This window comes from Vulpes vulpes, chromosome 3 (genome assembly GCF_048418805.1).
Source record: "Vulpes vulpes isolate BD-2025 chromosome 3, VulVul3, whole genome shotgun sequence".
Lineage (NCBI taxonomy): Eukaryota > Metazoa > Chordata > Mammalia > Carnivora > Canidae > Vulpes > Vulpes vulpes.
In genome coordinates this window covers 88,823,736-88,833,860 of record NC_132782.1, presented here as the reverse complement: position 1 = coordinate 88,833,860, position 10,125 = coordinate 88,823,736, and the positions used below count along the sequence as shown (strand labels likewise).

The following is a 10,125-nucleotide window of genomic DNA, read 5'->3' as shown; positions in this document are numbered from 1 at the left end:
TTATCAGCCTCTGGCAAGAGTAAAGAGTCAACCAGCTATGAATCCTATGTGATTACTAATAAGAACGACATAAAATGACACCAGTGCTGAGGAATGTTCTTGATTGGGCTGCAGCCAACGTAGTCCTGGATTGGATGACCCTAAGTTAAGACAGCTATTGCTTCCTTGGTGGTTCTAAGTGGATGCAGAAGGCAAACTCTCCCAAAAGGCAGGAACTTATAGGGCTGTGGCAGGATTGGGAAGTAGGCGAAGATGGTGTCTAGTGGGTCCCCAGGTGGCTCCCACCCGTCCCAGGATCCTGCTCACTCCATCTAGGCAACCAGAACATCCCCCAGAGCCTCGTTTATGTATGTGTTATTCTGGGGCCCAGACCCAGGCCCAGGCATTCTTCAGAGGCCCACAGTGGGGACTTGAAGCTGGCATGCCTGGGCTCAAGTCACCTGATAAACAGCCCAAAAGCCCATCAGCAGATGGATGGGCAAACTAATTGTGGTACATCCATACAATACAGAAGTATTCATCCATATGAAAGAATGAAGGTCCTATAGATGATACAATAGGGAAGAATCTCAAAAATATGATACTGAGTGAAAGAGAAGGATGCCAAAGGCCATATGTTGTAGGATTCCATTTACAGGAAGTGTGCTGAATCCATAAAGTCCCAGAGACAGATGGGTGGTTACCAGGGGCAGCGGGTGGGAATCATGGAGAAACTACTTTCTGAGGGCTGGGTCTCCTTCCCAGGAAGATGCTTTAGAACCGGGTAGAGGTGGAGGTGGTACAACCTAGTGAATGTACTAAATGCCACTGAATTATGCACTTTTATATTGGTTACTTTATGTCTCATGAATTTCACACCAATAAAAAACAACAAAAATAATTGTAAGAGCAAATCTGATCACAAGACCCCATTAAACAAGCTGAGGAATGCCTTGCAACCAAGCAGTGGCCAATGAGACACCTTGGTTAACATCCATGGCAGGGTTCACATCCAAAGCTGTTGTATTCTTGGTAGAAGTTCAGAGGGCCAGCTTGCCTCAGCTGCCCATTTCTCCCTTTCTTAAACACAGATGCACCATCGAGAACCCCAGAGCCATCTTGCATTGATGGGGCTTCCAGCGGGAGGGACAGTCCACGGGACCATGGAGAGGCTGGCCCTACCTCCCTGTGGCAGCTATGGAGTTGACGCCTGTAACAGCCCACCTATTGTCCTTTTGTCATTGAGAAGAATCCATTCTTATTTGTTTAAACCACTCCTTAAAAACAACAGAAGCCATCACCTGTGCAGAGCTTGCTGTGGGGCCCTCAAGGAACTCAAAATAAGGCAGGAGATGGATCTATAAGTGAATAATCCAGTATCGTGGGTGACCACCACGTGTGAGTTATGGTTGGGGATGCGTGGGAGCCCAGGGAAGGGCACCTGCGCCTGCCATCCCTATAAAGTGGTTGTTCAGGGGATCCCTGGGTGGCTCAGCGGTTTAGCGCCTACCTTTGGCCCAGGGCACGATCCTGGAGTCCCGGGATCAAGTCCCTCATCGGGCTCCCGACATGGAGCCTGCTTCTTCCTCCTCCTGTGTCTCTGCCTATCTCTCTCTCTCTCTCTCTCTCTATCATAAAATCAATCAATCAATCAATCAATCAATCAATCTTAAAAAAAAAAATAAAGTGGTTGTTCAGTCAGGGGAGGGGGTGGGGGCCCTGCCTGGGCAGAGCCAGTCTTGAGAGAAAAAAACTAGTGAGGCCCATGCAGGAAACTGATCGCTGGCTCAGTTTTGCTAGAGTGCAACATGAATCTGATAAAGAGAAATAAAATGTTAATAGACATATTTACAGTTTTCCAACCGCCCTACCTGCAGGCCTTGCTGTGCTAACCTATGCAAGGGAAGAACAGGACCAGGGCAGAAGGTCAGAGCTGGCTGGTTTCCTCCACTTGAGGAAGGACAGGGGGTGGATCGCCGGAGAAAGGAACAAGGAAGCAGCATTAAGGAATTAATGGAGGAGAGAACAAAATAAGATGAGTAGCTCCCATAAGAACCAGGGATTTGAGGTGAGAGGTATGGAAAGTAGATTTTTAAGACATCCCTCTGTGTGTGAAGGTCTTCCATGAGAAATTGTCGGTAAAGACTATCATTAAAGTTCAGTGCTTTCGGGGGTTGGATTTTCTGTTGGTTGTCCTGCTGGCTGTGGGAGTCTCAGTCTCCTTTAAGGCAGGAAAAAGAAAACTGAGTTTCCTTTAGGTGACAGTGACGGATAAGATAGGGAATGAATGAGATGTGTAGATGGACAGATGAAGGGTCACTCTATGGAGAATCCCTGGGATCTGGGATTTTATCCTGCAAGCAGAGGGAAAGTTTTGGATGGGCAAATTATTTAGCTTCCCTAAAGCTCAATTACTTCTATGAAATGGAAATCATAACATCTGTCCTATAGATCTGTCGTGGTTGTTACACAAAACCACACATGAAAATAGGCTGACAAATTTCCCAGCACAGACTAGGCTCCTAGTTAACCATCACTGAATCTGGATCCTCCTTTATGCCCCCCAACTGATCTGCCCCATGTCCCGTTCATCAAGGACCAAACCTCTCTCTAGAGCTGTTCCAAAATTTACACCATGGCACCACAGTGACATGAGCTTTGTGGTAATTTCATAGTTCATAGTGAACTTCATGCCTTGATCCAAAGGAGGGGAGTGAGGTGCGTGTTTCTGTGGGCAGAAAAGAAATACACACACCGTCTTCATTACAAGGCTCTGATCCTTGAGCTGGTTCTTTATGCAGTTTGAGGTCCAGGGCCTGAAATGAGGAACACAGATAAAAAGAATAACAAATATGTATTACACATTTATTCTGTGTGCCTCTGTGCAGTATCCCTCTTAATCTTCACAACAGCCCTGTGACATAGCTACTTATATTTGCTCTCTACTGATGAAGAAACAGCCCAGAGAGGTAACGTACTTTGCCTAAGGTCACACAGCTAAGAAGCAGCAGGTCCAAGTCTTGAACCCAGACTGTTTGCCATTAGTCTGAGCTCATGAATCTGAAGGCATGTACCTCTCTCATGAGGGAAAGTCAAGAAATCCTGATGGAGGACTGAAAATCCAAAAGGATTTATGACATTAAACATAGTCATAAACTTACCTTAAAGGGCCAGATGATTTGATTCTATATAGTTAGCATTTTAAAAAAGAGGTGTTTATATGTTCATCCTACTCTTATAACCCATTCTGTTCCAATAAATTAAGTGTGCTGTTTTGCAGAGAAGCGGGGAGCTGCCCCAAATCAGATGGCTCCATGCACACACTATTTCTCTTGCAGGATCATTCCTAGAGGGGATTCCTACCGCCAAATGACACCACATGTGACTATTGCAAAGTACAAACAGGATTAAAAGGAAAACATCTGTGTTTTGCAAGGCTGTGCTAACTCAAGACAAACAAACTGTGTGTATACCCAAATGCTCAGTGACTTTTGCTGCAGAGAGGGCTGGCAACCGTCTGCACTGGGCGTTGATTCGAAGAGATCCAATAACGTGTTGGCATCCCCACACCTGGGTTCTTTGGATGGCCTGGGGTGTGAAGACATGTGTGTGATATCATCATGTCAGACTGACTTGGAGACCATCCTTTTGTGGTGATGTTGTTGTTAAAATCAGCAAGTTGTTATTACATTTACCTCCTGGAGTGAGGTCTTTGGAGTTTAGAATAACTCCACATATGTAGTACTATTTTATTAACGCTTCTCAGATGCTATGCAGGGATCTGAACTTCAAACAAAGCTAGCCAGAATTTGATCCTTAAAAGAGAACAAGGAGGCTCCATCAAGATGTCCACATGCCTAAAGCTATTTGCTGGATCCAAAAAAAGTCTCATTTTGGGGAAGGGGGAGAAAACTTAATTATCAGTGAATGAAGCGACTCTCAGAACATATGGTTTCAGGTTGTGCCAAGATTGGAGGCCAATTTATTACTTTATTATTATTGTTGTTAATCTTTACTTGAAAGATGTACAAAGCCACTCGATAAGTCCCTTTCTTGGGGACATTAAAGCTTGAGAGTCCCTGAAAGGCAAAGCTGAAAGGCAGATCGCAGATCAGAGCAAAAGCATTTTTGTCATACATCAGCATTAAAGGGTAAAGTATGTTCCATAATGGCTTTTTTTTTTCTTCCTTAACAAAGAAATAGCACTCTCCTTTGTTTGGGAAACCCACTTTGATGCCTTCAAGAATAATTTGCTTTTCTGATTCTGATTTTGTTCTTCTCCTTTGGCAACTGTGTTCTGCCTGCATCTGAACCAATATTTGGAAGGGATGTTTTTCTCTGTTTATACTTCCATGTTTCAGAGAAGACGTCATGGCTGAAGGAGATGCAGTTTGAGAAAAGGTCTGTTCTCTGTTCTCTGCAAGCCAAGGAAAACATGTTTTTAAAATCTTGCTAACACATTAGCTTTGGCATCTTTAAAACTCATTTTTCTCCACTTTTTTTGTGTCTCTCCAACTTGGCTGTTGGTGAGCTGTGTGGTCTTACGAGTGACCAGAGGCAGAGAATATGCATTGTAGCCCCATCACCAACTGGCAGAGGGTGTCAGTTACAAGATGATTGCCCGCGTCCAATGGAAGAGGTGGTTCGAGTCGGATAGGGTGCTTCTGTGTCTACAGACACTGTCTGGAGATAAGACCACACGTGTGTGAGAGCAAATGTTCAATTGCAAATTGTTAGAATTGACCAGAAAGTAGAGAAACACAGCAGCACATCCCCCACCACCCCACCCTTAGCATGGAGAGCTGGGTTTTAGAGCTGATGAATAGACTGAGGGCTTTATGAATGACCCTCTTTGTTGACACACGGGTGACCCCTGTGTCCTCTAAATGGTGCAGGCCAGACATCTTTTCAAAGTCCTAATAGTTCCTTCCCTTTTATAAATGGCCAAATCGAAGTGCATTAGTGCTCCCAAGGGGGCAACTCTTTAAATGCCTCCTGTACAATGGGCCTCAGAGGCCTCTGCCTTCTTCTTAAATGGGCCTGACTACAAATCCCGGTGCACTTCCTCACACTCAGGCATCAGCTGGCTCTGTTGCATGTCCTTGCTAAGGCCACAGCAGCAACTGCTGAATATTTTATTAGTCACCATTCCTGTCCATGCAATCTGCACCTGGATGTCATCTTTCCTGTTGTGACACCCTTTCCTTTAAAGGAGCCATCAGTGATGATGCATTATAGTCTGTTTAGAAACAAGTTCTCAACCAGAATCTCCATTAAGCTGGAGAACATTATCCTTTCTAGGAATAGGCCTTTGAAAGTCTGTGCAGATTTGGTAAATGGGAACAATCCAAGGAGGGCCTTGCTTTTGTGAAAGCCCCCTCTCTGTCCCCAACTTCCTTGCAGCTAACTCCAGGGTATAAATTTTAAAAAGAAAATGTGAGCCTAGAAGGCTCCAAAGGCTGCTTTTTTTTTTTTTTTTCAAAAGGCAATAGTTTCTGAGAGTATTATTCTTATTCTTTGGTTTTAGAACTTGGGTGAATTCATTTATTCTTTCAACAAATATTTATTTAATTCCTACTATGTCAGGCATGAGGCAAGTCACTGGAACTCAGTACTAAACAATAATAAATCCACCTTGCCCTCAGAGAACAGAAAATCTAGTGAGGGATTCATTCATTCACTCATTCATTCATTTAGTACTGTTTTTGAGTGCCTATTATGTGCCTGGCATTGTTCTAGAGACGGGGATACACAGAGATGGACAAAACAAAGGAAAATCATTCTGGTGGGAGATGGACATTTTTAAAATGTATATAATGTATATAATTATAATGTACATAATGTCTGTAATTATAAAATGTAATAAGCACTTGCAAAAAAATCTTAAACACACCTTTCCTGAGATTCTATACCCAGCTAAACTATCATTCAGCTGTCAAGGCAAAACAGATATTTCCAGATGTACAATAAATAAGAGACTTTATCACCAGCAGATTCTCAATGTTAGAGGAAAGTAGACAAGGAAGAAGCACATGAGAAATGAGAAACAACACAAAAATTCATGAAAGTCTCTGGCAAATGCAATGAACTACTGCTTATGTTAAAATACTACTTTCTTATTTAAACAGAAAAAAATTATAATTAATGAAAATGAGCAATATAGAAAACCAATGTAAAGGAGAAATAATATTACAAAGTAACAAAAACTGGCTTTTTAATTGAACTACTAAAACAGACAAGCCTCTAGCAACATTTACAAATGGATGGAGCCTTTCCGCACTACCCAGAGAGGGGTCCATACAATGTTGTTCTGCATTCCTATCATAACTTAAAGGGAAACTTAAATAATATCTGGAGCTCTGAATGTCCTGACAATGAGGGAGGAGGATGTCCTCAAGTTCCTTGCAGCAGGAACCCACTTAGGTGGCACCAACCCTGACTCCCAAATGGAATAGTATATCTATGAGAGGAAAAGTGACAGCATCTACATCATGAATCTGAGGAGAACTTGGGAGAAGCTTCTCCTGGAAGCTCATGCCATTGTTGCCATTGAAAATCTGGCTGATGTCAGTGTCATATCATCCAGGAAAACTGGCCAGTGAGCTGTGCTGAAGTTTGTTGCTGCTCTGAGAGCCACTTCTATTGCTGGCTGCCTCATTCCTGGAATCCTCACTAACCAGATCCAGGCAGGCTTCCAGGAGCCCAGACTTCTGGTGGTTATGGATCTCAGGGCTGACCACCAGCCTCTCACAGAGATGTCTTATATTAGCCTGCCCACCACTGCTCTGTGTAACAGAGACTTTCCTCTGTTCTATGTGTACATTGCCATCCCTTTCAATAACAAGAGTGCTCACTCAGTGGATCAGATGTGGTGGATGCTGGCCCTGGGGAAGTTCTGCACATGCATGGCACCATTTCCTGTGAATACCTATGCCTGATCTCTACTTCTATGGAGATCCTGAAGAGATTGAAAAGGAAGAGCAGGCTACTGCTGAAAAGGCTGTGCCCAAGGAGGAATTTCAGGGTGAGTGAACTGCTCCAGGTCCTGAGTTCACTGCTTCAGCCTGAGGTTACATATGCATCTGAAGAGGGACAGATACCCTCTGTGCCTATTTAGCAGTTTCTTACTGAAGACTGGAGCACTCAGCCTCCCATGGAAGACTGTCTGCAGCTCCCACAGCTTGGGCCACTGAACGGGTAGGAGCAACGACTGAGTGGTCTTAAACTGCTCTTCCACAAAGGCAAACAAAATGGAAAGAGGTTTGAAGGAAAATAAACAGCTTCTTTAAAAAAAATGGTTGGAAAAACCATAAAAAACAATGATAGGAATAGAAACAGATATACATTGAGATTTATTTTAATTAGGGAAATAAAATAAAATAAATAAAATAAAATAAAATAAAATAAAATAAAATAAAATAAAATAGAATAGAGGCATGGTGGCTCAGTCAGCTAAGCATCTTACTCTTGACCCAGGAGTCAAGACCCATGATTCAGGGTCATGAGTTTAAGCCCCAGGTTGGGCTCCACACTGAGTGTGGAGCCTACATAAAATGAAATAAAATAAAATAAAATAAAATAAAATAAAATAAAATAAAACAAGGCAGATACAATGAATAACTTTATGCCAACAAAATTGAAGCTTAGATAAAATGAATAGTTTTCTAGAAAAATATAGACTACCAACATTAACTGAAGAAGGTCTAAAAGATCCCAAATACACCAACAACAATTAAAGAAATGGAACCGACAACCAAAAGTACCCCTGCCATTACTCCCACACCCCCACATCCCAAACACAAAGACAGAAGGCCCTGATTCTGTTTAAAAGATGAGTTCTAACAAACCTTCATTGACTAGAGTGAGCCCCTATTTTATAAAAGCTATTGTAGAGACTAGGAAAGTAGGGAAACTACTGAAATAATTTTATAAATTTAGCATAATCATGATGGCCAAACCAAATTCTTGCAATGCTTACAAGGAGGGTTCAAGCACTTTTGTTCTATAAGCCAGTGCCCTGCTTGCTAGCCTATAAAGGGCGGGGTCAGTTACCTTGCACACAGCAAGAGTCAGGAAAAGAAAGGGGGGCTATCACTGGTCTTCCTTTACATTAAACCATGTGTTCAATGTTTGCTGTACAAAGACCAAGATGTCTCCCATGAGGCTTGAATGATACCATTTCAGAAGCTGGCGTTACAAAGATGAGGTTTGCTAATGCACTATGGACCATTTGAATGTAATCACTAGGAATATCACTTCATCAGAAACCAGGAACTTGGGATGAATGCTAAGCCAAATGGGATGCCAGATACAACAGGTGAAAACCAAGGACCCCTGGATGACTCAGTGGTTGAGTATCTGCCTTCTGCTCAGGGCATGATCCCAGGGTCCTGGGATTGAGTCCCACATCAGGCTCCCCACAGGAAGCCTGCTTCTCCCTCTGCCTATGTCTCTGCCTCTCTTTCTGTGTCTCTCATGAATAAATTTTTTTTTTTTTAAGTGAAAACCAGGACTGTCCTGAGCAAATCAGGAAATTTAGATCCTGTACTGAGGAGGTCAGCAGTACTGTGGATGTGAAATCAAAATGCGAAACCAATAACATTCTTCTGTAACAGTAGAAACCAGTTCGAGGGGAATCCCTGGGTGGCTCAGTGGTTCAGCGCCTGCCTTTGGCCTAGGGTGTGATCCTGGAGACCTGGGATCAAGTCCCACGTCAGGCTCCCGGCATGGGGCCTGCTTTTCCCTCTGCCTGTGTCTCTACCTCTCACTCTCTCTATGTCTATCATAAATAAATAAATAAAATCTTTAAAAAAACAAAAAGAAACCAGTTATAAACATGTAACAGGAGAAGACACACAAACAAAATAGAAGAAAAATACATACTATAACAACAACCAAAAGTATTTACCCCAATTGTGAATATATCAAATTTATAAAAACTTCATGGAGAAAAGTACAAAACATGACCAGAGGTGGGTTTTTTTTTTTCGTTTCGTTTTACTGCATTCGTAAATCATATACAAGTTTAGGAATTTTCAGTGGAATAAAGGTTGATTCTCCTTCAATTAATTTATAAACTGAATTTAATCCCAACAGGATTTCTCAAGGAACTTCCCAAGCTGTGGTTTCAGATGGGTGCTGGAGCTCTAGCTATTAAAACCACATTCAGAGCAATGAGAAGAGGGAAAGAAGTAGAATGAAAGGACATGCCCCAGTCTGACACTCATTTTTTTTTTTTTAAGATTTTATTTTTTTACTCATGAGACACACACAGAGAGAGGCAAAGACACAGGCAGAGGGAGAAGCAGGCTCCCTGCGGGGAGCCCGATGTGAGACTCGATCCCAGGACCCTGGGATCACACCCTGAGCCAAAGGCAGACGCTCAACTGCTGAGCCACTGAGGCGTCCCCAGTCTGACACTCTTTTTCCCACTTAGGAACCCCTGTTTATTTTGTGGAAGCCAGAATATAGATGTGGCCACATCTGGGAACAAGGAAGGTGAGGAAATGATCCTTTCAATGATCACTTTCTGAATAATGTGGGGTCTGTTACCGAGAAAGAGGGAAGGGGATTTGGGAAGCAACCAGCAGTCTTTGCCCCTAAACCTAAATGCCTATCTTTAGGAGAATGGATAAATTTTTTTTTTTTTGAGAATGGATAAATTAAATAAGTCTCAATTACATTCACAGTGGAGTGCTGCATAGTGGTTAAAATGAAGAAAACAGAGGTACATGGATCCATACAGCTAAGCCTTAAAACAAAAATCTCTTGCCTGAAAAAGAAAGTTGCAAAATGACTCAAACGATAGGGTACCATTTATATAAAGTTTAAAAGCCTGCAAAACAACACCATGTGTCTTTTACGGCTACACAAAATATGATGGGAAGATATAAAAACACGAATGGGCATGAAAAATACTAAATGCAGGATGGTGGTTACTTCTGGAGAGGGAGAGTGGGCAATGGGATCAGAAACAGATATGTCCAAGATTTCAGTTCTACCTATGATGTTTTATTTCTTCAAAAGTTAAAAAAAAAAAGATTTGAAGGAAAGTACTGTTAAAGTTAAATCATCAGTTTGCAGAATTCAAGCTATCATTCTGTATACATATCTGTATGTTTGACATTTTTCATAGTTTATGAGCTA

At 42.3% G+C, this 10,125-nt stretch overlaps 1 pseudogene; it reads left to right on the top strand.

The window, feature by feature from the left end:
• The first annotated feature begins 6,329 nt into the window (after nucleotides 1-6,329).
• On the top strand, nucleotides 6,330-7,203 carry LOC112929358 (small ribosomal subunit protein uS2 pseudogene; annotated as a pseudogene).
• The last annotated feature ends 2,922 nt before the right edge of the window (nucleotides 7,204-10,125 follow it).